The sequence below is a fragment of the Podarcis filfolensis genome, assembly GCF_964270895.1.
Source record: "Podarcis filfolensis genome assembly, chromosome: 11".
Lineage (NCBI taxonomy): Eukaryota > Metazoa > Chordata > Lepidosauria > Squamata > Lacertidae > Podarcis > Podarcis filfolensis.
The window spans coordinates 13537886-13563272 of record NC_139613.1 but is presented as its reverse complement, the minus strand read 5'-3'; positions in this window follow the sequence as shown (position 1 = coordinate 13563272).

Here is a 25387-nt window from a genome sequence, read left to right as displayed (position 1 = left end):
ACCAGAGCAGAATACAGTGACACTATTACTTCCCTTGATCTAGATGCTATACTCCTATTGATGCAGCCCAGAATTGCATTGGCTTTTTTAGCTGCTGCGTCACACTGTTGGCTCATGTCAAGTTTGTGGTCAACCAAGACTCCTAGATCCTTTTCACATGTACTGCTCTCAAGCCAGGTGTCACCCATCTTGTATTTGTGCCTCTCATTTTTTTTTGCCCAAGTGCAATACTTTACATTTCTCCCTGTTAAAATTCATCTTGTTTGTTTTGGCCCAGTTCTCTAATCTGTCAAGGTCGTTTTGAAGTGTGATCCTGTCCTCTGGGGTGTTAGCCACCCCTCCCAGTTTGGTGTCATCTGCAAATTTGATCATGTTGCTGGAGTACAACTCCCATCATCCTTGACCATTGGTTATGAAGGATGGGGTTGGTGCGAGTTGGAGTCACACAGTATGACATGGAAAGTGAAACTAGAATTGAAAGCCTGTAGCAGAAACAAAACCAGCATTAGTGAGTTTGCTAGGACTGCTGTGTGGTCCGTTGTAGACAATAAGAGAGTCACTGTCGAGCTACTGCAATCTCTTGCATTAACAAAGACCCATATCCTTTTTTAAAAAGTTGTGCCCAGTGCATCACTACTGTCACGTGTCCTTGCCAGCTTAGCTGGGAAGCCACAGCTTTGGTCAGTTGGTCTGCAGTTCCTCCAAGCTGTTGTTTTCAATATTGATAACCATCATGCCATTTCCGAGTGCGGGGTGCAATGTTGATGTCCCCCAAAGTTCAGACATTCACAGTCGTATACTTATAGAGAACAGCTTTAATATTTCTCATTATTGATGGACATTGTCACTGAGCACTTGTTTGTTTGCTCTGGATGAGCAAAATCATGTCCACACCAAACAAGCAAGCAAGCAAACAAACAAACAAATCTATCTATATCTATCTATCTATATCTATCTATCTATCTATCTATCTATCTATCTATCATCATCTATCTATATCTATCTATCTATCATCTATCATCTATCATCTATTATCTATCTATCTATCTATCATCTATCATCATCTATCTATCTATCATCATCTATCTATCTATCTATCTATCATCTATCTATCTATCTATCTATCTATCTATCTATCTATCTCATATGTGGCCAGAAAGTGACAATGCAGGCATCATGAACACCAGTGTCACTCTAGACCAGCAACTCTCAAATTATGTGATGTGCCACAATGGCATGTCAGGAGAAGATGGCAAGTGTGGCAGGAAGATTCAAGGACGCTCAAAGAGACATCTAAACATTTCAATATAGTATAGTGTAGTATAATATATTACAGTATCAAAACATTTTTTTAATTTGCAGAACGTGAACAGATATCATTCTAAAATGAGAGCACAGCCATCAAGGGATTCTGCAAGCTCACTCTTCTCATTGAGTTTGTATACACATTTAAGGTACATATGTAAGAGGCTCATTTATAATTATATTTTGGGAATGATTCGTGTTCTTATGCAGCTGTATGGTTTTATATTTTCTGGATTTCACATTATAAAGTAGTTGTGTTCTATGTTATAAATCAAGCACTTCTAGGAGTTGTTTCTTTGTGTTTTCTAATGTATTTCCAATGTGTGGTGTGAGCATATTTTTATTCTGAAAGTGTGGCCCAGAGAAAAAAGATTGAGGACCATTGATCTAGACTGTATATAAAATAAAGCAGGAACTGAATGAAGGTGTTCAATGGCCCCCAGTAGATTCCAAGGTAATTTTTCTACGTTGGCAACACGTCCATATAGGGAGTGCTCCAAACAACCTGTTTATCCTGATTTTCATGTGCAAAGTTTGTGCAGTATGTCTGGAATTTATCAAACATTTGCTCTGATTTGTTTATGGGATGGTTACGTGACAATTAACATTTATCCTGAATTGTTTGCAAGGTGTTTACACATCTTCCAACATGTAGGCTTTCACTCTGTATGGGCTGAGGACCAAATAATTAACTCCACAGGGAGTTTCATCTGGGAAATGGGAAATGGGGGAAAGGATTAACCTGCCTCCACTGCAGTCCCAATCCAGACCTCCCCTCGAGTTGCAAATGCTATGTGGTGTAGGGAAAGTGGATAGAGACATGTTTATTTCCTGCTCTCATATGAGAACCCAATAAAGCTTCAAGCACTGAATGTGCTTTCACAAAATGGTGTGGTGGTTTTAGTTTCAAAAGGGAACTGGACAAACCAGTGGCGTAGCGTGGGGGGTGCAGGGGGGGCGGGCCGCACCGGGCGCAACATCTGGGGTTAGGGCAAATCCATGGGTTAGGGGGCGCAAATCCACGGGTTAGGGGGCGCAAATCCACGGGTTAGGGGGCGCAAATTACTTGCCTTGCCCCGGGTGCTGACAACCCACGCTACGCCACTGGGACAAACTCATGTACAGTAAGGGTATCAAGAGTTACTAAGTTACGTTAACTATATGTGACCTCTGCAATCAGAGGTAGCATGTCTCCAAAGCATTGGTTTTCAACCAGTGTGCCGTGGCAACCTGGGGTGCCTGGAATGATAGGGGTGCCACAGGCAACACTGGCCTCTGTCCCTCTTTCCTTCCCTCCCTTCCTCTGATGCCCTCTTGTGTCTCTGTCTCCCAAAGCTTACTTGGAGCCAGTGTATTGTAGTGGTTAAGAGCGGTGGACTCGTAATCTGGTGAACCAGGTTCGCTTCCCCGCTCCTCCACATGCATCTGCTGGGTGACCTTGGGCTAGTCACACTTCTCTGAAGTCTCTCAGCCTCACTCACTCACAGAGTGTTTGTTGTGGGGGGGGGGGGAAGGGAAAGGAGAATGTTAGCCACTTTTAGACTCCTTCGGGTAGTGATAAAGAGGAATATCAAATCCAAAACTCTTCTCTTCTTCTTCTTGCACTGCTGTTTGTTGCAGCAGCTCTGGCTACAAGCTCCCAGGTGAATGGTGCCACTGGAGCTGGCCAGGGGGTGCTTCCCAGCCCCCTGTGGGGTGGGGTGAGGAGGCACCTCTCTTTGGGGCAGGTGTGCAGCCCAGAGACCAGCTGCCCAGAGAACTCCCAAGGAGAGGGGAGAGGAGAGGAGGCTGAGGGAATACAGTGGTACCTCGGGTTACATACGCTTCAGGTTACAGACTCCGCTAACCCAGAAATAGTACCTCGGGTTAAGAACTTTGCTTCAAGATGAGAACAGAAATTGTGTGGCGGCGGCGCAGTGGCAGTGGTAGGCCCCATTAGCTAAAGTGGTGCTTCAGGTTAAGAACCGTTTCAGGTTAAGAACAGACCTCCAGAACGAATTAAGTACTTAACTCGAGGTACCACTGTACTCCACAAGGGAGGGTATTTGAAAAGGGGTGAGGGGCTGCCAGTTCTGCAGGCAAGGGGTGACATAACTGGGACTAGATTGGCCTTTGACCTGATCCAATTGTGCTCTTCTTATGTTCTCTTAAGGCAGCAGGAAACCTAAATGCAAACACATTTTCTGCTGCCTAAAGTTGTGTGCACCCACATTGTGGATTATCCTGTCTTTTGTATCTGGGGGGGGGGGTGGGATCAGTCATCATAAATCAGCCTTGAAAACTGTCTTAGAAATGCCTCAATTTAAAACAGCTCCTGTGTCTTAATTGTGATCACTGGGTACACAAGAGACGTTTAAATATGCAGTGGTTACAGATCTAACTAAATAATGAAGGTGCTAATGCTAAAGCAACAAGTTTTTTTCCCTTAATCAAATGGTATTGAATTAACATACTGTATAATAATTGCCTTGTTAAGTTTAAATTAAGCCCTTATTTGAGACACATAATCTGGAGTGTGACTCACTGTTCCAACCACATTTAGATTGTTGTCAGTACAATTAGGATTCAGAACTTAAAAAGTGATCCTTTAATCTAATCAATTGCTATAGCAACTGCAGCGATACACGGGAGAGATAGTTACCCCTTCCTCAAAATAAAATGCCCCACATCTATACCACCTTTCCTTAATCTAAACATCTGCGTATTCCATACATCTGCTGATTTTATTCGAAAACCAGGCTGCATTTTTTCCCCATTCATTCAAATCTTGCCTTAAAACATAGCTTAGCATTGCTGTGTAGTTTGATCACTTCCTGCGTAGCTGATGGTTCAACTGGGCAATTATTGTCTCCTTACATTTCTCTGTGCTTAATTTATCTCTTTCTCTCCCCCCCCCACCCCTTTTCACCAAAGACCAATTCTATTTTGTCAGGAAAGTGAAATGTTTGGTTCCTCGGTCAAAGCTGCCAAAAATTCTGGATCAAGCTAGCCCAAAGCAGAAAAATCAAAATACTCCATTGAGATAAACATATAATAGTGAACCCAATAACTGCCAACGGGCTGCCCTTAAATGCCCTCCACACATCTTTTATCTTCCTTAGCTTGTCTAATAGTGGGACCTGGGTGGCTGTTGTGAAATTTTGGAAGCTGACATCCAATAGTGGAGAACAGCCAACCTAGATATAATACATCTATGCTTAGATCTCCATCTTATAGTTGTTATGGTTTAATAACAACCATTAAGGAGGGGGCAAATCCGATCAGGACCACAGTGCTTTCTCCTACACCTTTCGCCAATGAAACCTTCTGCTAAAACTGATGTCTTCCCACGGTGCAAAGCATGCAGGCACCCATATGCTGCTACCTGTATTTTTGCTCCACAGCTTCAAAGGGGAGTAATTTCATATGGAAAATGACATGGATGGAAGATGACCAAAAAAAGACTCTGCTTCCCATACTGCAGTCCCAATCACATTTGAGTCTGATCAGGACCAGCATTGGATACAAAAAAAGTAAAGGACCCCTGGATGGTCAAGTCCAGTCAAAGGTGACTATGGGGTTGCAGCGCTCATCTCACTTCAGGCCGAGGGAGCCGGTGTTTGTCCACAGACAGCTTTCAGGGTCATGTGGCCAGCATGACTAAACCGCTACTGGCGCAGTGGGACACCGTGACGGAAACCAGAGCGCATGGAAACACCGTTTATTTTCACACCACAGTGGTACCTATTTATCTACTTGCACTGGCATGGTTTCACACTGCTAGGTTGGCAGGAGCTGGGACAGAGCATCGGGAGCTCATTCCATCATGGGGATTCGAACCGCTGACCTTCAGATCGGCAAGCCCATGGTTTAGACCAGTGTGCCAATGGAGAACAAGGCTATCAGTCGCTACGTTCTGCCTCTACTGTTGGATGCCATATGTCTCTGAATAGCAGCTGCTGGGAATCACAAGCAGAGAGAGCAATGTTGCACCAAGTTCTTCTTGCAGGCTTCCCATCTGGTTGGCCACTGGGAGAACAGGATGGTGGACTAGATGGGCCTTTGGTGTACAATCCTTTGTTAAAGCCATCCAGGTTGGTGACCATCACTACATTTTGGGGGAGCAAATTCCATTTGCACCATCCGTCCTGACTCTTCCAGAGTTCAGCTTCATTGGATGTTCCTGAGCTCTACTATTATGGGAGAGGAAGGACAACACCAGCGTGGTGTAGTGGTTAAGAGCAGTAGACTCGTAATCTGGTGAACCAGGTTCGCTTCCCTGCTCCTCCACATGCAGCTGCTGGGTGACCTTGGGCTATTCACACTTCTCTGAAGTCTCTCAGCCTCACTCACCTCACAGAGGGTTTGTTGTGGGGGAGGAAGGGAAAGGAGAATGTTAGCCGCTTTGAGACTCCTTAGGGTAGTGATAAAGCAGGATATCAAATCCAAACTCCTCTTCTTCTTATCCACTTTATCCATGCTGTGATTCATTTTATACTCCTTTATCATGTCCCCCTTTATTTGTCTTTTCTCTAAGCCAAAAAAAAACCCCATATGTAGCCATTCCTCATAAGGGAGTTGCATCTATACGTCTCTGTGTGTATTTCCATCAAAACATATAAATTAGCACATTCATATTTTGTACAGTTTGTAATGGCTTTTAGTCAAATACAATAAATGAATGATATAATAATAATAATAATAATAATAATAATAATAATAATAATTTCTTTATACCCTGCCTATCAGTGGTTTCCCCAGCCACTCTGGGTAGCTCTCAACAGAATAATAATAATAATAATAATAATAATAATAATAATAATAATAATGCAATAAAAGATCAAACATAAAAAACTCCCTTAACAGGACTGCCTTCAGATGTCTTCTAAATGTCTAATAGTTGTTTATTTCTTTGACATCTGATGGGAAGGTGTTCCACAGGGCAGGCGCTACTACCAAGAAGGCCCTCTGCCTGGTTCCCTGAAGCTTCACTTCTCGCAGTGAGGGAATCGCCAGAAGGCCCTCAGCGCTGGACCTCAGTGTCCAGGCTGAACGATGGGGGTGGAGATGCTCCTTCAAGTACAGTGGTACCTCGGGTTAAGAACTTGATTTGTTCCGGAGGTCTGTTTTTAACCTGAAACTGTTCTTAACCTGAGGTACCACTTTAGCTAATGGGGCCTCCCGCTGCCACTGCGCCACCGCCGCATGATTTCCGTTCTCATCCTGAAGCAAAGTTCTTAACCCGAGGTACTATTTCTGGGTTAGTGGAGTCTATAACCTGAAGCATCTGTAACCCGAAGCGTCTGTAACCCGAGGTACCACTGTATACTGGGCCGAGGCCATTTAGGGCTTTAAAGGTCAGCATCAGCACTTTTAATTGTGCTCAGACTGATGCTCTTTTTTGTTTTGCTTAATGTTGGTGCATAAGCATCTGCCCTATTGACATTCATTACTCACCACAGGAGGGAAGCAGCTGGAGTCTGCTGGGATTTCAACCAGACGCATGAACATGGTGCTCCACAGTGCCTCCACGGAACAACAGAGGTGGAACAGAGGCCATCCACATAGACACAATAAATCTGGGCCATTAACAATCAAAAGCAGAAAGGGGATGGGAAGATGGCAGGATCCAGCTCCAGCAAGGCACACTTATGCCCCGCTGACTTCAGCAGGAATGCATTAAGCACATGATTTAAAACTCCAGTTGAGGTTAATGGATCTTAAAAGTACTCAGCTGTGGCTGGATCATGCCCAAAAATATAGAACATTTAGATATTTGCATTTCTGGACAATGTGTGCTGTTTGGATCGAAGCCACGAATCAAGGATGGCTTGTAATTCATATTCTCTCCCCCTCCCCCCATTCTAGTCTTTCGTGGTACAATCACACAGAATTGATACATATGGTGTGTATGATGAAAAAAACCACAAATTCCATAAATAACTAGTTCACTGTTCTATTAGTCTAATCCTGCCCTGAAAATCTTGGCGTTACAGCCATTAACCAATTTGTTACTGGTGTCTGTGCAATATACTGGAGCTTACAGCGCAGAACACCTGGCTCCATTAATAACCCCATTCATTGAATGTTTCATTATTACCATTCCTGGTGTAAAAAGTGACCCCAAACTTACAGGTGTAGTTTAATGAGGCACATGTTGCAGCCAGATGTCCCACGGAGTAGATATCACATATACATCTTTGTCTGCACATAATCCTGAAATATTCATTAAAGGTATATTCATAAGATCAGACTCGTTACTGGAGTCCTTATATTGCACCTCGTTTGGAACATATGGGGGTGGGGGTGGGGGGAAAACACACAAAACCATGGACAAATACATTTCACATTCCTGCTGTATTTTATTTTATTTTTTAAATAATTACGTGATTATTATTTTTAATGCCAAATGCCAATTTTCAGTTTTCTTTCAATTCTCACCACTGGCAAAACTGTCGTTAACTTGGCAGCCATGCAACGCCATGGAGTGATGATGGAATTCATAAAAATGGCAGTGAGGCAAATGAATATTAACTCGAGCAAGATTTAAGTACCGTCCAACCTCGTTAATTTACAACTGCAGTTTTATGCAATAATCATAACATACCATAAATTGCACATTAGGCGCCTTTTATATTGTGAATTTATTGGAAAGCATTCAGCATGTGATGGGAGAAGAACATGGAAAGCTCACTATGTTGTTGTCAGATGCACCCACTCAGAACTTTGAACCATGCAAACAAAGGGCGTGCTTGCACCAAAAGATAAATATGGAGAATTTACAGTGAAATTTAAGCCTGCGGGGAAGGTAGTTTTGCCCAAACTGAAATGGAAAATCCAAACCCAGATCAGCTTCTCTGTGTGGATCCAATGCTGGACTGAGACTTGTGCATGCTTCATGCATTCATGTGCAGAGCATCAAATGCAGATATCATGTAATATGAGCGCATAAAGTTTGCAAATTTGCATCCATGCACCTTAAACTGGGCCCATAAATGAACTGGTAACCAGTGTGGCTGTTTTCAAATAGGGGTTTGTAATCTGGCTGCTGCATTTGGGGCCAACTGAAGCTTCCAAGTCAAACCCAAGAGCAGCCCCACACAAAGTTGGCAGCTAGTTGATCTTCCCAGGGAGAGGCAGGATTCTAAGTCAGGTGGGGACGCAAGAGGAGTAGAAGCAGACTGTAAAGGGAATGGGGAGAGTGAAACAATCATATCATACTTGTTCCAGTACACACACTTCTTGTTAAGTTGTGGGTGAACATATCAGACGACACAGCAATTCTTCAAACAGCTCTTGTTTATTCACAGGCCAGAGCAGAACTGAACTAAAGGGTTCAGCCAGCCTGCTTATATAGAGCTCCAGTACAACACAACTGTAACAACTTTTTGTAACTATCCAATCACTGAACATCACTTTCAATCCCTTATTTGCATACGTGGACCTGAGTGAAAACTATCTACAGTATCCCCCTGCTGGCCCAGGGTGAGAACTTCAGTACACAACACTTCTCTCACTTATTAGCTCACCCAGTTACCAGAAGAATCCCAATCCTCTCAGTCCAGGTGGGTGGGGCCTGGCCAGATTCTTGGCTGCTGCATCACACCATCTTCTACCGGCAAGGCCCCCTCCCCAAAGGTGAGGTAATGGCCGCTGTGGAAGTTTCTGAAAACAAAATGGGAGACTTAAAGCACAACACAGTCTTATGCGCAGATATGCTCACGATCTTCTTCAGTTATCAAATTTCAAATTATTTGTTACAAGCCAAAAAAAAGAATGTTGCTGTTTTTTAACCTGAACATATAATCTTAGTAAATTGATCCAGCTCCAACTAAATATAATCATAATTACAAGTAGTAATTCCTTTCACTGTTGTATTATTTGACTGTTTCAATTGTTTAATTGTTTCCTTGCTTAATTATTTATTCCTTGGTTATTGCTCTGGTATTTTGAGGGGTTCTTTATTGCTACTTTTTGTTTTGGCCTTGAACGAATCACTCAATCCGTTACGGTATAATCAACCCAATCCCGCCATGTATGGATTGGTAAAAGCACTGGGGTCCTGGACTGGTAACCATAATTGCTGTGATATATTTTCAGACCCAGGAGTGCCTCTGCAGCCCTTTGCACATCCAGGTCTTCTAGTGCTGGATCAAGGCCAGTTTGTTTATAGCATTCACCTGCACTGTTGGTGCTGGCATTTGTTTTCTCCTGTTATTGCCGATTCCAAGCCACATAGGGATAGGCAGCTAGAAATTCTACAGCATGAAATACATCACTAGGCATCTTGGAGGGTATTATGGAGCTGGGAAGAGTTTCAGAAAGACGCAACCAAAATCTTCAAGGGGTTGGAGCATTTCCCTTACAAGAAAGGATTACAAAATTTGGGTTTTTTTAGTTTTAGAAAGGGGGCGAGGAAGGGAGGACATGATATCAGTAGTGGCATGGGGGCCACCACTGCTCTCCTAGCTACTGAGCGCAGCAAGTCACTGGTGAAGGGGACATGGGTGGCGCTGTGGTCTAAACCACTGAGCCTCTTGGGCTTGCCGATCAGAAGGTCAGCGGTTCGAATCCACACGACGGGGTGAGTTCCAGTTGCTCTGCCCCAGCTTCTGCCAACCTAGCAGTTTGAAAGCAAGTAGATAGGTACCACTGCTGTGGGAAGATAAATAGTGTTTCCATGTACTCTGGTTTCCGTCACTGTGTCCCATTTTGCCAGAAGCAGGTTTAGTCATGCTGGCCATATGACCTGGAAAGCTGTCTGTGGACAAACACTGGCTCCCTCGGTCTGAAAGCAAGATGAGCGCCACAACCCCATAGTCACCTTTGACTGGACTTAACCATCCAGGGGTTCTTTACCTTTTAGCTTTTTACTGAAAAGGGAGGAGCAAGGCACGGGGAATCATAGAAGAGTTGTAAAGTTGGAAGGGACCCCATGGGTCATCTAGTCCGGCCCTCTGCAATGCAGGAATCCTGCCCCCAGCTGTCCCTGGGTGGGCTCAAAGCACCAGCCTTCAGGTCAACAGCCAGACACACTGACCCATTGTGCCACCTGGAGTGGAGCTCTGGAGCAGTGCAGTGGAGCCAATTATCTACATGCACATAAGGCCCCTGCACCTTCTCTTCTCCCCCCTCTGGTAAATGCCAGTGACACTAGAGCAGTGGTGCCCCACCTACACCAGTGCATGAGCTGCTACTGATAGAGATGCATGAGTTTGTGTGTGGTATGGAGATGGTAGATCAAATTAATAGTCCTTCTCTATTCTCCGTTGGTCAGATCACACCTGGAATACTGTCTCCAGTTCTAGGCACCGCGATTTAAGAAGGATATTGATAAGCTTGAATTTGTTCAGAGGAAGATGGCCAAGATGACCAAGAGTCTGGAAACCAAGCTACATGAGGAACAGTTGAGGGAGTTGGGTATGTTTAGCCTGAGAAAGGGGAGACTGATATGATAGCCCTCTTCAAATATATCAAGGGCTGTCACATGGAAGCTAGAGCAAGCTTGTTTTCACCTGCTCCAGAGGCTAGGAACCAAACCAATGACTTAAAACGTTTTACAAGAAAGTAAATTCCGGCTCAATGTCAGGAAGAACTTTCTGACAGTAAGAGCTGTTTGACAGTGGGACGGTCTCCCTCAGGAGGTTGTGGACTCTTCTTCCTTGGAGGTTTTTAAGCTGAGGTTGGATCTGTTGTGGATACTTGAGATTCCTGCATTGGAGGTGGTTGGACTAGATGTTCATTGAGACCCCTTACAATTCTACAGTTCTATGATTCTCCGTCTGTCATAATACTACAACTTGGGGCCAGTCAATAAAGGTGAATGCCAGAAGATCCAGGGCAGGCATAAGAAAGCCTCTTTTTCAAAGAGTTCATAGTTAAATTATGGAATTGACTCTCACAAGATGCAGTGATGGCCACCAACTTACATGGATTTGGAAGATCAGACAAATTCATGGAGGGTGAAGCCTGTCAGTGGCTACTAGCCTTAATGGCTATGTTCTACCTGCACTGTCAGAGCAGTGAATACCAGTTCTGGGAATCGTAAGTGGAAAGAGCACTATTGTGCTCAGGTCCTGCCTGAAGGATTAGTATAAGCATTATGTGGTTGACCACTATGGGAAAGGGATGCTGGACTAGAAGGATCTTTGACCTGACCCAGCAGGGTTTTTTTATGTTCTTAGGACATTTATTCTGTGATTCTTTCTTTCTTTTTCTTTTTATAGCCAAACTCTTCAGAATCGGCAGTTTAATTAAGCTGTGCATTTAATTACACCAAAAGAGAGGGGGAGGGGTTAGTGGTTCGTCAGCATTTTATTTTATTTTTTTTATCTTAGAAGGACAGGAGACTTATGAAATTTATGGACCTCATTTAACATGCTGCTTTGCTTTGAAGAGGCAGGAATTTACATGTGTTAAGTGCTCCTACAAATCTCCTTTACCCTTTCTTGGGAAAGGGCAACACAACAATAATGGTGAAATTTATGTGTCAAGACGTCTGTACTGTAGATCTGTGCAAATCCAAGAGAGAACGGATTATGCTCAACTATCAGCATCTATCTCACATTTTATCCTTTAACTATCTCCCCTTAAAATGTCTGATTATCCCCGCTATCTCTCTAATGGAGTAACTGCTGGCACACATTCAACCTTCTGTTTCCATGCCTGTTTACTATACCTGGCAAAGGGGCTTTGAAGTTCAGAAAGCTTGTATTCCTGTGTTTTACACTTAACAGAATTTAATTATGGAGCCAGCCCGTAAAGATGGGGTCCCAACGAGCAGTATGCATAGAAGAGTGGGATAATAATAATGTTTTGCATGGGACTTCAGCTACGCTGAGGCCCTGTGTAAAGAAACATGTAAATAAAAAATGCATTTATGTGAGTTTCTCTCTGTGCGTGTGTGTCTAACAATCCAGGAAGGATTTCTTTACAGAGACATTTCAACAGCTAGCTGAACATTTTGGTCTCGGGCAAAGTGAGTGCAATACATTTAGACAAGCTCCATATATAGATTAGATGCCAAGAAAGAAAGAGGAGCCAGCTTATGTCCATCTTCTGGGTCTTTCCAAGCTCTGGGGTCATGGCCTTAAACACCGCACTCAGCAGGGCAGTCGTTCTGTAGATGACACCTTTATCTGTGCCATAACTTCATGCTTGGACCTTCTCAATGAGTCCTTGCCTATCACCACTTTGCAAAGTTGCCTCAACATTCCATTCCAAGCAGTGTGAGAAGGCAGCTACTCTAAATAGTGGCTAAATGTTAAGGTTGGTGCTAATTGCTGTTTATTTACTTCTCTCCTTAGAGACCTTCAAGCGAACTACTTTGAACCCTGGAGTGATCTTTTATGATTTGATAACACAGTCCCCAAGAGTGATGAGTAGCCAGGGAAAGAGACGGCTTGCGATCTTCTCCTGCCGGCAGACAGCCTAGGCAAGCTTGTGTGTGTCTGCTGGAAGCACTGATAGCAGGAACAGATACGTTTTTGAGACCAACCCTGTCATGTTTTGCTTGTTTTAAGGGAAACTCTTCTTATTCCAACTCCACATTTGTATACAATTGCTATAAGAAGCCCCTTGCTTTCCCCAAGTCGCAGGAAATGTCCTTGTGAGGAATGGGCAGATGCAATATCTGTGTATCTTGCAAATATAGAGCATCTGAATGCAGGCAGGTAGCGCAAGTCTTTGTACAGCTTTGTCAGTTCCTCCACAAGCAAGCAGCGTACACTTGGATGGTCATGTGTGTGAAGCCAGCGACATTTTAGCCAATTATGGGGTGACTGCAGGGAGAAAAGTGAGGCCACAGTAAGGGGTGCTTGGTGGCAAAGGTCCATCAGCAGGACTATGCTGAGGGCACTCTGAAGTACGGCACTAGCCCTCCTCTTCCCCACTTTCACTAATAAAATAAAATAAAATAAAATAAAATCATACTTTGTCTATAAGAGTTTCCCTCAAATTTTATCTCCCCTTTGATCATTTCCCCTGCAATCTCTTCTTTCTTTTGTCTTTCTTTTATTTTGCAAAATTTATATCCTGCTTGATTGTAAAAATAAATATGGTTTATGAGGGAATAATTGATGAAGAATGGTTTTTAAAAAGTGTGGATGAAGTTTTCAGCACAAGGCTAGTGAGTTCCATAAATTAATTGAGTGTTTGTGTGGAGAAATACTTTCTTTCATCTACTGCCAATCAACATTATTGAGTAGCCAAGCTTCTCTCTCTCTCTCTCTCTCTCTCTCTCTCTCTCTCTCTCACACACACACACACACACACACACACACACACACACACACAAACAAAGAGAGAGAGAGAGAGAGACCCTGTTGTCTGAAACAACATTATCTGAAGCAACACTGAGCCTAATCTGTCTGGAGCATCTTCTTTCCAAATTGTTTTTTTCAAATGGTGATTTTTCACAAGAGTGCAACTGCTGAGCTGTTTTCCCCATTGATTTCAGTGGGACTGACACAAGTGATGCTGGCAGAGGATGGTGCCCTTTCAAAAATTAAAAGCGAAAGGGACTGTCTTTCCAATTGCTAAGCAGCTTCTGTTAATCCCACATTTTGCATGGCAAACATCACTAAAGCCTAAAGGATTCCAATAGCTACGATAAGTAACAAAGAAAGATACACCAGAGCCATTTAGAAGTTAGCATTTTGGCCTTATCTGAGTTTCCTGGCTGATAAGGTTTGAAGTTACAGTAGACTTTTGCCATCATTGCTAAATAAAAGGATTTACTATCTCCTTGTTAGGATTGCCTTGCCTGCTTCAATGCAGGCTATCAGGCATATAGACCCGGTTCATATGTTTGATAGGTTCCCTGTTACTTTGAAGAGAAAGCAGTCCTTGAATATCTCTCAGCGTATTATATGAGCACCCTAATCCAATGTTGGAGGCATTCCTGTTTCTCTGTTACATTCCTGGAATACCCCCCATTATGTACAGAGATTTGCTTTGATTCAGTCATGGAGTCTCAGGCTGCCATTCACTGACACTTACCTGGGAATAGGCTGCATTGAATTCAATGGAACTGAATTTCTGAGCAGAGGTTTATCAGGATTTGTGTTCTTGATAACTAGTAGTTACTGTGCATCAGGCCGACACACAACAAATGAAAAATGTTATAGGGTTGTATCCAACCTAGTTGTCCCCCTAGCACAAGGTCTTCCATCTAGGCAGCAGAACTTCCTCTCCTCCATCTTCACGCCCCCCCCCACTCTAGCCAAAGAGCTGGGGGGATCCCCAGAACAGACTTGGGGACAGGAGACATGCAAGGAGAAGAGAGAAAATCCCACTGGGCAGATATGAGTCTTTGTGTGAATGGATTTCCTTGGCTACTTATAACCCATAATGCCTCAGTGTCTTAGTCCGTGTGCTCAGAGAAATCTGGTAATGAGAAGTTTAGCAGAGCAAGCGTCCCTGAAAGACTGCTTCCCCAACTTTTGCAGGTGTATTGTGTGAAACCCCCCATCTGTCAATCAAGTGATGTCACAAATAAATTCACAAATGAAGACTGCAGCTTACAGGCAGCAACATGCTGCTAAAATGAAGGTGAAAACCTTTCTTTTAGCAGCGCATTCCTGCTTGCAAGTTTCTTTGAAGTCCCGCCTTTGGGACTTCAAAGCACCAAATCACCTGAGGTCATCTGTAATATCACTTGAATGGTAGGTGGACAGCTTTGCTCCACCTGTTAGAGTTGGCCAGAAGGGCAGATCCTGGTATAAGGGGAAAGTGTGTTGAAACAATGTCTTTATTAGGTAACAAGTGTGTACATTAGGAGAAATTTGCACTAAAATGAGGACGTGCGTGTGTGTGTTTACAAAAATTACAAATTGATTTGAGAACATGGAGAACTGAAATTGAAGAGTGGGAAAATGAGAAACAAAAATTGTCAGACTCACCCATCCCTAGCTTCTGCACTGCTCTCTGGAAAAAAAATATATCATTGCTAGTTGCATCTGAATGGATATGTGACTTCTTTGCAAGCCTGGCTGTCAAACCGATCCTTGGAGTCCTTCCTAGGCCTCCCGCTGAGCTTCTGTCACAGAGCAGCCTGTCGTCAGATGGCAGAGAAGAAGCCCTTTAGATTTCTTTTATGTTGCACCAATATAATTAATTGCCCAACCATTTTAGGTGAATCAAAGCTATCATTTCGCAGATATAACTACCTCAAACTGTTACTAAAGGTTACATTTCCACTAGCCAACTCGTTCTTAAACTGCACCGTAGCACCATCTGCTAACATTAATACGTGGAATTTAAATCTGTGTTTCTGTGCCAAGAGCTCTTCCTCCCCCACACCCGAAATTGGATACCTTAATGAATCTGTGTCTGTAAAGGTGTCTGTAAAAATAATAATAATACTCGTTAGAATTTATGTAGCACATTCCAAGCATTCAAAGCTCTTCCATGGACGTGATGTCTAGAGCTGCCATATCGTTTTGCTAAATGTGGGAGGCAAATTTGGAGGTTCCAGTTCAGACAAAATGTCTGTCGGCAGGGGCTGATGGTTGAACTGGGAACCTCTGGACCAGTTCCATATGCTCCCTATGAGGCAAACTACAGAACTGCAGTTCAGGGCATCTGGCTAAGCCAGGAGTGTGGAACCTCCAGTCTATGAGCCAAGTCCGGCCACCAGGCCTTGTAGTCCTGTCCATTGGACTTCCCTCAGGCCACACCTCCTGTCTCCAATCTGTGTTCCCCACTGGCTTGACTCCTCACAGCAAAAGAAGGGAAGAACAAAGTAGCTTCATTAGCCCCAAGCTTCCCTGATGCCAAATTCATCCGGTCCAGGATAGAGATGATCCTTAAGATATCTCAGTCCCAGAAGTCAGAAGCTACTGACCACTGCCCAATGAGGTGAGCCTGATAACTTCAGCCATTCCTTAGCAAACCTTTTGTCAGTAACTGATGACTGCTACCCCATGTGGTGAAATACATAACTGCACCTCCTCAGGGGAAACCACTCCAGGTATAGAGTAGCTCCATCAGTCTAAGCCAGGGTTTCCCAAACGTGGGTCTCTAGCTGTTCTTGGACCACAATTCCTATCATCCTGTTAGCTAGGGATGGTGGGATTTGTAGTCTTAAAAACAGCTGGAGACTCAAGTTTGAGAACCCCTGGTCTAGGCTAATCATTGTGTGACATAATGGTTCAAGTGTTGGAGACCAGGGTTTGAATCCCCACTCAGCCATGAAGCTCTGGCCTGTCACCATCTCTTAGCCTAAGCTAAGGCACAGGTTGCTGTGAGGATGAAGATGGGGAGGAGGAGAACCATTCACACTACCTTGACACCCTTGGAAGAAAAAGGTGATATATAAATGCAACAAACAAGCAAATAAATTAAATAATTCATTCATTCATTCATTCCTGGCCTGGGTGGAGAAAATGAGAGCTTCCTGTTTCAGTGGTGCTTTGCTTGACTAACAGGGTCTACCTCGGGGGGTCGGGGGGTCCTGTGTTTGCATTTTGGTACTGACTCCTGGTTACACCTTGACTCACTCCGGACTGCCGCCCATGGTCTATCACTGACCCCCTGGACCATTTACCATGCCGAGGACCAGCACTTTGAACTTGGACTGGGAACAAGTTGGTGAAATAATAATAATAATAATAATTAATAATAATAATAATAATAATAATTTATTATTTGTATACCCCGCCCATCTGGCTGGGTTTCCCCAGCCACTCTGGGCGGCTTCCAACAAAGATTAAAAATACATCAAAATGTCACACATTAAAAACTTCCCTTCAGATGTTTTCTAAATGTCAGGTAGTTGTTTATCCCTTTGACATCTGATGGGAGGGCGTTCCACAGGGCGGGTGCCACTACCGAGAAGGCCCTCTGCCTGGTTCCCTGTAGCTTCACTTCTTGCAGTGAAGGAACTGCCAGAAGGCCCTCGGCGCTGGACCTCAAAGTCCGGGCAGAATGATGGGGGTGGAGACACTCCTTCAGGTATACTGGAATAAGCCTACGTAGCTGCTTAATACTGACTCAGATCACGATTCCATCTAGCTCAGTATTGCCTACACTGCCTCCCTGCAGCTCACCAAGGCTTCGGAGTGGACAATGCCAGGGACTGAACCTGGGACCTTCTGCATGCAGACCAGATGCCCTACCACTGAGCTCCACACATTATACTCCACCCAATGGAAGTTTCTGAACACCCTTTAAAAGCAGCTGCAAGTTGAGTGCACTACAGTAGTCCTGTCTAGATTCTCCTAAGGCACAGATGGCCAGGGACAAACTTGTCTTCATCCCACTGCAGGCAGACGTGGAATCAACCAGCCAGGATATTACACATCCTTTCTTTTTTCCAGGTCATGTACAAAGCTGGTGGATCAGTGTGTGTTTGTGATGCATTCTTCCCTCGGAGTTGAGCTGTTGCGTCTTGGTATCATTCAGCTCCCCACCTCATTCCCACCCCACCCCCACCCACTCCTGGGCTGTTTTGTGGAGAACCCAAACCCCAGGGTTTAAAATCTATTACAGCTGCTCTCTGTCAAACCCGCACGCAAGACTTCAACGACAATCCCCAGTATACAACTGCAATTGCAAATCTGTACAATCCAACCCTGGCTTCTGCCAAAATGTGCGCTCTCTCTCTCTCTCTCTCTTCCCCTTTTGGTCTTCCTGCTTAATGCACAGAGCACTCACGTACTGAATGTGGCTGATGTTTATCGTCCTGTAAATCGTACACAAGCATTTGGCAGCATTTGGCAAAAGGAAGGCAACAAGTTGAGGGCCCAGGAGCAAATCATGTATGTAATTAAAAGCTGGGCTTTTGTTTTGTTTTTTAATGACACATGGTCATACTTCTTACTCTATGGATCAAAATGTGTATTGTGTGCTGAGTTGTCTGGGATTAAGTCATGTGCCTGAAGTGAACTTCATACACTTAAGTGTTTTATTCAATAGGTGGCAGATCCATGGTTCGCATCCGTCTGCCTTGGGAGACCATGAAGGAATGGGGGGTGAAGTCAAACTGTTAGAAGGTTGCGGTGCCTGCTGTGGCTGTAGAGACCAATAAGGGACAGACATGTTTTGTTGCAGCTGGGACAGATGAAGGCATCCTGTTGTGCTGCTGCAGATGCACCACGGCGTTTCTTTTTGCCGCTCTCCTCCCAGTGGTCATTCCTTCTCTGTTCACCGCTATGGAATCAGGACCTGTCTGCCTCCAAACACTTCAAGAAAATATCTGCTTTCCCAAACCCACATTCCCAGCATGCTTGCACTCCTGTCTCAGCAACGTCTAGACTGGTTTGGTCATGTCCACAGAATGGAAGAGGGCAGGATCCCCAATGACATGCTTGATGAGGAGCTGTCAGGATGGATCTGTGGGATTGCTCTGTTGTCTCTGTTGAAGCCCCCAAACTGGAAACGTCATCACCCTGTCCTTTGCCTGCTTCTGCCTCTTTGTGATCCCTCAAGATTCCTGCTTCTAGTATCTTCCAGCTTGTTCCCTCCTCTGAGGTGTGGCCAGTGTCCCACCACCACCAGGCTCTAGGATCTACCGTATTTTTCGCTCTATAGGACGCACCGGACCATAGGACACACCAGACCATAGGAGGGGAGAATGGGGGGGGGGAGTTACCGCTGTGCTCTGGAGGCTTCAGGTGGCTACCTTGGAAGCCTGGAGAGCTAGAGGGGTCAGTGCGCACTGACCCCTCTCACTCTCCAGGCTTCAGTGAAGGCAACCCAAAGCCTCTGGAGCATGGCGGGAGTTCCTGCTGGGCTCTCCAGGCTTCAGGTTCCTTTCGACCTGCTCTTTGGGGCTGGCGGGGGGAAGCACTGCTTTCCCCCACTGCCAGCCCCAAAGAGCAGGTCGGGGAACAGCGCAAAGGCTCCACGCAGCCTTGCCGCTGCCCCCCAAGCTTGTGGGGCTGGCGGTGGGGGGAAGCGCTGCTTTCCCCCACCGCCAGCCTCAAAGACCAGGTTGGGGAGCAGCACGAAGGCTGCGCGCAGCCTTGCCGCTGCCCCCCGAGCTTGGGGGGCTGGCGGTGGGGGGAAGCGCTGCTTTCCCCCACTGCCAGCCTCAAAGATCCCTGAAGCCTTTGGAGCGCAGCGCAAGTTCCCACTGCGCTCCAAAAAGCTTGAGGCTTCGGGGACAGCCTTTTTAGTCTCCGCAGGGCACCCTGCTGCCCTGCGGAGGCTTTGCGCAGCCATCCCCAAGCTAGAACAGCGAGACGGAGCGCTCCACAGTGCTCCGTCTCCCTGTTCTGGCTTTGGGCTTAGCCACGCAGCCTGCATTCGCTCTATAGGACGCACACACATTTCCCCTTAATTTTTGGAGGGGGAAAAGTGCGTCCTATAGAGCGAAAAATACCGTAATTCTTCTTCTTCTGTGCCTTCCCTATGAAGCTCTTAGGAGGCCAGCTTCTACCACTCTCCCTCAGCCATCCAGTCCCTGACATCAGGTATGTTTAGCTTGAAGAAGAGAAGACTGAGAAGAGATATGATAGTCATCTTCAAATAGCTAAAGGACTGTCACATGGAAGATGGAGCAAGCTTGTTTTCTGCTGTGCCAGAGGTAGGACCCGAACCAATGGATTCAAATTACAAGAAAGGAAACCCTGACCAAACATTAGGAAGAGTGGACAACCTTGGAATGTGGTAGACTCTCCATTGGAGCTTTTGAAACAGAGGTTGGGCAACCATCTGTCAGAGATTCTTCAATTGTGATTCCTGCAATGAAGGTGGTTGGACTACAAGACCCTCGGCGTCCCTTCCAACTCATATGAGTTGGACTTATATGATTCTATGCAATTTTGGGAGGAAGGGCAGAGCTAAGCACCTGTCTTCCCATCATCTCTGACCACTGACCAGACTAACTGAGGATGATAGGTATTGGAGGCTATCAACAGCTGGATGGCCATAGGTCTCCCATCTCTGACATATGGTGACATCCTGTTTGTCACTTGCAGAATTTGCCCTTAAGGACAAAGCAGAGCCATTTGGAAAGAGATCGGCTCCTTGTGCAATTCTTTGTTCTGGAACCACAACAAATTCCATTGGTTTTTGTTGTTGCTTTTGTTCTTGTTTTTTGGCGTTGCACATGTTCCATTAACACCATCCGAATCAAGAAAATCCTTCCCATGACGCTTGCAGGCACACCCTGTTTTGGTCCTCTCTTCCTCCGCCCCTTTGTGAGAACATGAGGACTGAAATCCTGGAGAAATGTGTCGGTCCCAGTAAGAGGATAGGAAGAATACTTGTCTTCTTATCTAACCCATCGTTCTGTGGGTTAGCAACTGACACAGCTGAATCTGTTAAGTGCTCACTTGTGGTTTCTTCAGCCCGACCACAATGTAACTGAAATCAAATATTTTACAGACGCTTCACCCTGAGTGACCAGACTCCATTTCTTTCAAGCGTACCACATCAACACCCTCGGCATGACACAAAGCTTCCTGTTTACAGCAAAGCTTTAGCCTTTTGCCATTGTTCAGACTACTAGCATTGTGTCAAAGTCGGAGGGCAGAGTCCCAACTGTTTTATTACATATCACTTCCTCAGCGGAACAGCTTTATGAAGCAAAGGTACAGCGCAAGAGGATCTCGGCTGGATCTGAATATCCTGTTTTGCTCTGCGTATCGGCTCTGGAAAAGAAGTCACATAGCTGAGAAAGAAAAAGCTTCCTTCAGGTGTCATGCCTCATCAGGGAATGCCAGCATGAGTAGGGGGCATGGGGGCACATGTTCCAGCCCCACCTCAGATGCCCCCATGTGCTCCATTTATTTTATTTATTTATTGGGTTTATATACCACCCTATACCTGGAGGTCTCAGGGCGGTTCACAGAAAATATTACAATATATAAATCAAAAGAAGTACAAACTGGAACGTGTCCAGAGGAGGGCAACCAAAATGGTCAAAGGCCTGGAAACGATGCCTTATGAGGAACGGCTAAGGGAGCTGGGCATGTTTAGCCTGGAGAAGAGGAGGTTAAGGGGTGATATGATAGCCATGTTCAAATATATAAAAGGATGTCACATAGAGGAGGGAGAAAGGTTGTTTTCTGCTGCTCCAGAGAAGTGGACACGGAGCAATGGATCCAAACTACAAGAAAGAAGATTCCACCTAAACATTAGGAAGAACTTCCTGACAGTAAGAGCTGTTCGACAGTGGAATTTGCTGCCAAGGAGTGTGGTGGAGTCTCCTTCTTTGGAGGTCTTTAAGCAGAGGCTTGACAACCATATGTCAGGAGTGCTCTGATGGTGTTTCCTGCTTGGCAGCGGGTTGGACTCGATGGCCCTTGTGGTCTCTTCCAACTCTATGATTCTATGATTCTATGATTCAATTACACAATAACAATCCCCCCTCCAAAAAGAGCCACATTTTAAAAAGGTAAACGATGTAGGACAGGAGTCAGCAAACTTACCGCGTCTTGGGCCAGTGTCTTCAGCGCTGATTGCGCAGCGGGCCGGATGGTGGGGGAGCGCATGCCCATACGAGTGCGCACACGCTATTTCCAGCGCACTTCCGGGTTGGAGGAGCACCAGAAATAGCTTGTGCGCATGTGCACAGGCCTCCTCCGATCTGGATGTGCACTGGAAATAATGCTTACGCATGCACAACTAACACTTGCGCATGCACAAATAATGCTTGTGCATGCACACAAGCTATTTCCGGCGCTCCTCTGATCTGGATGTGGGCAGCCACACAGCGCAGCGCCAGTAAGAGCAGGCAGCGGCAGCAGGTGGCAGGGCTCACCGCAGGCCAGATAAACGAGTCCCTCAGGCCTTATCTGGCCCGCAGGCCATAGTTTGGGGACACCTGATGTAGGATGTCAATCCATTCAACCAAAGGCCTGGTTAAAAAGGAACATTGTTGCCTGGCACCTAAAGGTGTATAATGAAGGCACCAGATGAACTTCCCTTGGGAGAGCCTTCCACAGACAGGGAGCCACTGTAGAGAAGGCCTGTTCTCGTGTTGCCACCCTCCAGATCTCTCAAGGAGGAGGCACACAAAGGAGGGCCTCAGAAGATTATCTCAGAGTCCAGGTAGGTTTATATTGAAAGAGGTGGTCCTTGAGGTATTGCTGTCCTGAGCCGTTTAAGGCTTTATTTTACGTAAGGAGTGTATACCGGCATTCAGTGGAGTGTTTCTTCACTATCACTCATATGGATGCATCAAACTGGAACTTTCTGTTCAAGAGAAATTGAACCATGGGGAGATTCTGGGCTCTTGTTGTCCAGTGTTGAGCTTAGTAATGAAGGGAAATACAATAATGCAATATCACTATACGTATCAAGGCTTTGAGGTTAGACCACTGAAGAAGCCCAGAAAACTACCTTTGGAGTGAAAACTACCTGCAAGCCCCAGTAAAAGGGCCCCATCGGGGGTGAACAGCGGCCTCTTGATTACATGGACTGCCAGGGCAAAACAGGTGCAAAATGCCGGCACCCTGTCTACAACTTCATTAACATCCATCTACAACTTCACTAGCATCTCTCAGTACAGTGGTACCTCAGGTTAAGTACTTAATTCATCCCGGAGGTCTGTACTTAACCTGAAACTGTTCTTAACCTGAAGCACCACTTAGCTAATGGGGCCTCCCGCTGCCGCCACACCGCCGGAGCACGATTTCCGTTCTCATCCTGAAGCAAAGTTCTTAACCCGAGGTAATATTTCTGGGTTAGCGGAGTCTGTAACTTGAAGCGTATGTAACCTGAAAGTATGTAACCCAAGGTACCACTGTATTGTGAACAACACCGAACTTAACCTTTTGTTGGTATCTTCATGAACTTACCTAAAAAGAATTTAAAAAACCAAAAGACTGGGTTAAGCATTTGAGAAGTACAGTGGATGCTCAGGTTGCAAACGTGATCCGTGCGGGATGCATGTTCACAACCTTCAGTGTTTGCAACACGCAGTGGCACGTCTGCGCAAGTGCGGGTTGCGATTCGGCACTTCTGCACATGCATGACTGCCGAAACCCGGAAATAACCCGTATTTCCAGGTTTCGGCGGTCCGTAACCCAAAAAAAACGCAACCTGAAATGTCTGTAACCCAAGGTATGACTGTACCATGAAGAGGTATTGTTTTCAGCCATGCCTTCTCGGTACCATCTGTTTGTAAAAGGCCCCAACTGGGGGAAGAGCAGGCAGCAGGCAGCGGGGAAGAGAGTGTGATGCGGCAACCTTTTGGCACTGCTGCCTTTTCAACTGCTACTGTTAATTTGCACGGGTCTTTCAAGTGCAGCAAGTAAATCACATTATATATAGAAATATATGAAGAGGAGTGTTCTATGTATTGTGCTGGGTGCATATTAAAGTCTCTGTTTCTTCTTCCACCCATCCACCCTTCCCCTCTTGGGATTTCTCCCGCCCTCCCTCCAACACACACACACTCGCTTCTTTTTGGTCTGCCTGTTTATCTACAATCTGTCTATTTAAATTCCTTCTAAACAAGATGGGAATATCTTTATGCCTGTTTGTAAGAATATTCTGCCTCCATCTGTTATTTACATCATTCGTTTTCCTGAGGTGTCTCCAACAAATCCTGGCTGGATGCACTGTATGTGTTATTAATAAAACAGCTGTAAAAATATTAACTGTATGGCCTAATTGTCAGCCCTGATTAAGAGCCAAATTTATCCCCGAACGGATGCTAAGGTGCAGAACATGGACACTTACCCAGTTTTGACCCTTTGCGGCTCATTTTGCAACTTGAAGCGGATTCAGGCGATAATGATGATAAGCGGGAATACAGGAAGTGCAGCTCACCCTCACTTCCTGTGTTGGTGCACATTATGAATATTCACTCTTACTGTTCTTTGAACAATTACAACTGGGATGAGGAGCCTGCTGGCCTCGAGATGTTGCCGTACTACGACTCGCATCACCCCTGACTATTGCCCATGCTGAGTTCATAGAATAGTAGAGTTGGAAGGAACCACCCGAAATGCAGGAATCTTTTGCCCAACATAGGTCTTGAACCCACAGCCCTAAGATTACAAGTCTCATGCTCTACTAACTGAGCTATCCACAGGGCCAGAGTCCCAACAGCATCTGGAGGACCACAGGTTCCCCATTCCTAACTCATGGCATAGATCGAGCATTTGCCTTCCCCACTTTCATATGCAAAAGGGACGCGGGTGGCACTGTGGGTTAAACCACAGAGCCTAGGACTTGCTGATCAGAAGGTGAGCTCCCGTTGCTCGGTCCCTGCACCTGCCAACCTAGCAGTTCGATAGCACGTCAAAGTGCAAGTAGATAAATAGGTACCACTCCGGCGGGAAGGTAAACGGCGTTTCTGTGCGCTGCTCTGGTTTCGCCAGAAGCAGCTTAGTCATGCTGGCCACATGACCCAGAAGCTGTACGCCGGCTCCCTCAGCCAATAAAGCAAGATGAGCGCCGCAGCCCCAGAGTCGGTCACGACTGGACCTAATGCTCAGGGGTCCCTTTACCTTTACCTTACTTTCATATGCATTTTTGGTACGAATGGAGATATACTTATTTTAATGGAGTTTCTTGCCCAGGAGACTCCTTAGCCTACAAGGCTCAGGTCCTTATGTGGCAGCTGGCCAGCAGAGATTCTTGTCCTGTTTCTGCAATTCAACACCACATGCAAACCCTTGAACCCAACCCCCAGATGGATTGGTTTCCTGGTAAGAATGATGGTAGTTTTATTGATATATGCTCCCACCACCACATCCCTCTGCCTGGATTGTTGCAGATACTCAGGTGAACAAAGCTGGGTACTGTCCTGTAATCTCCTCTTTTGTGTGTATGCAATGCATAAATAGGGATTGGCAAATATGACCATTTCAGTTTTTCTCAGTTTCTCATTTTCCCAGTCTAAAGTTCAGTTCACCACATCAGTTTCTGATTAATTTTTATTTTAAAAAAGAAGTCCTTGCGGAAATTCATCAGCATTTTAGTATGACATACCCCCCCAACATTTCTCTCATGAAAATAGGGACGTCCCATTCAATTATTATTATTAGTAGTAGTAGTAGTGCTCTGCCCATCTGACTAGGTTGCCCCAGCCACTCTAGGTGGCTTCCAACATATATAACAACAACAACAATAAACTTTTATTTGTAACCCGCCCTCCCCGACCAAAGCTGGGCTCAGAACGGCTAACAACAAGTAAAAATAG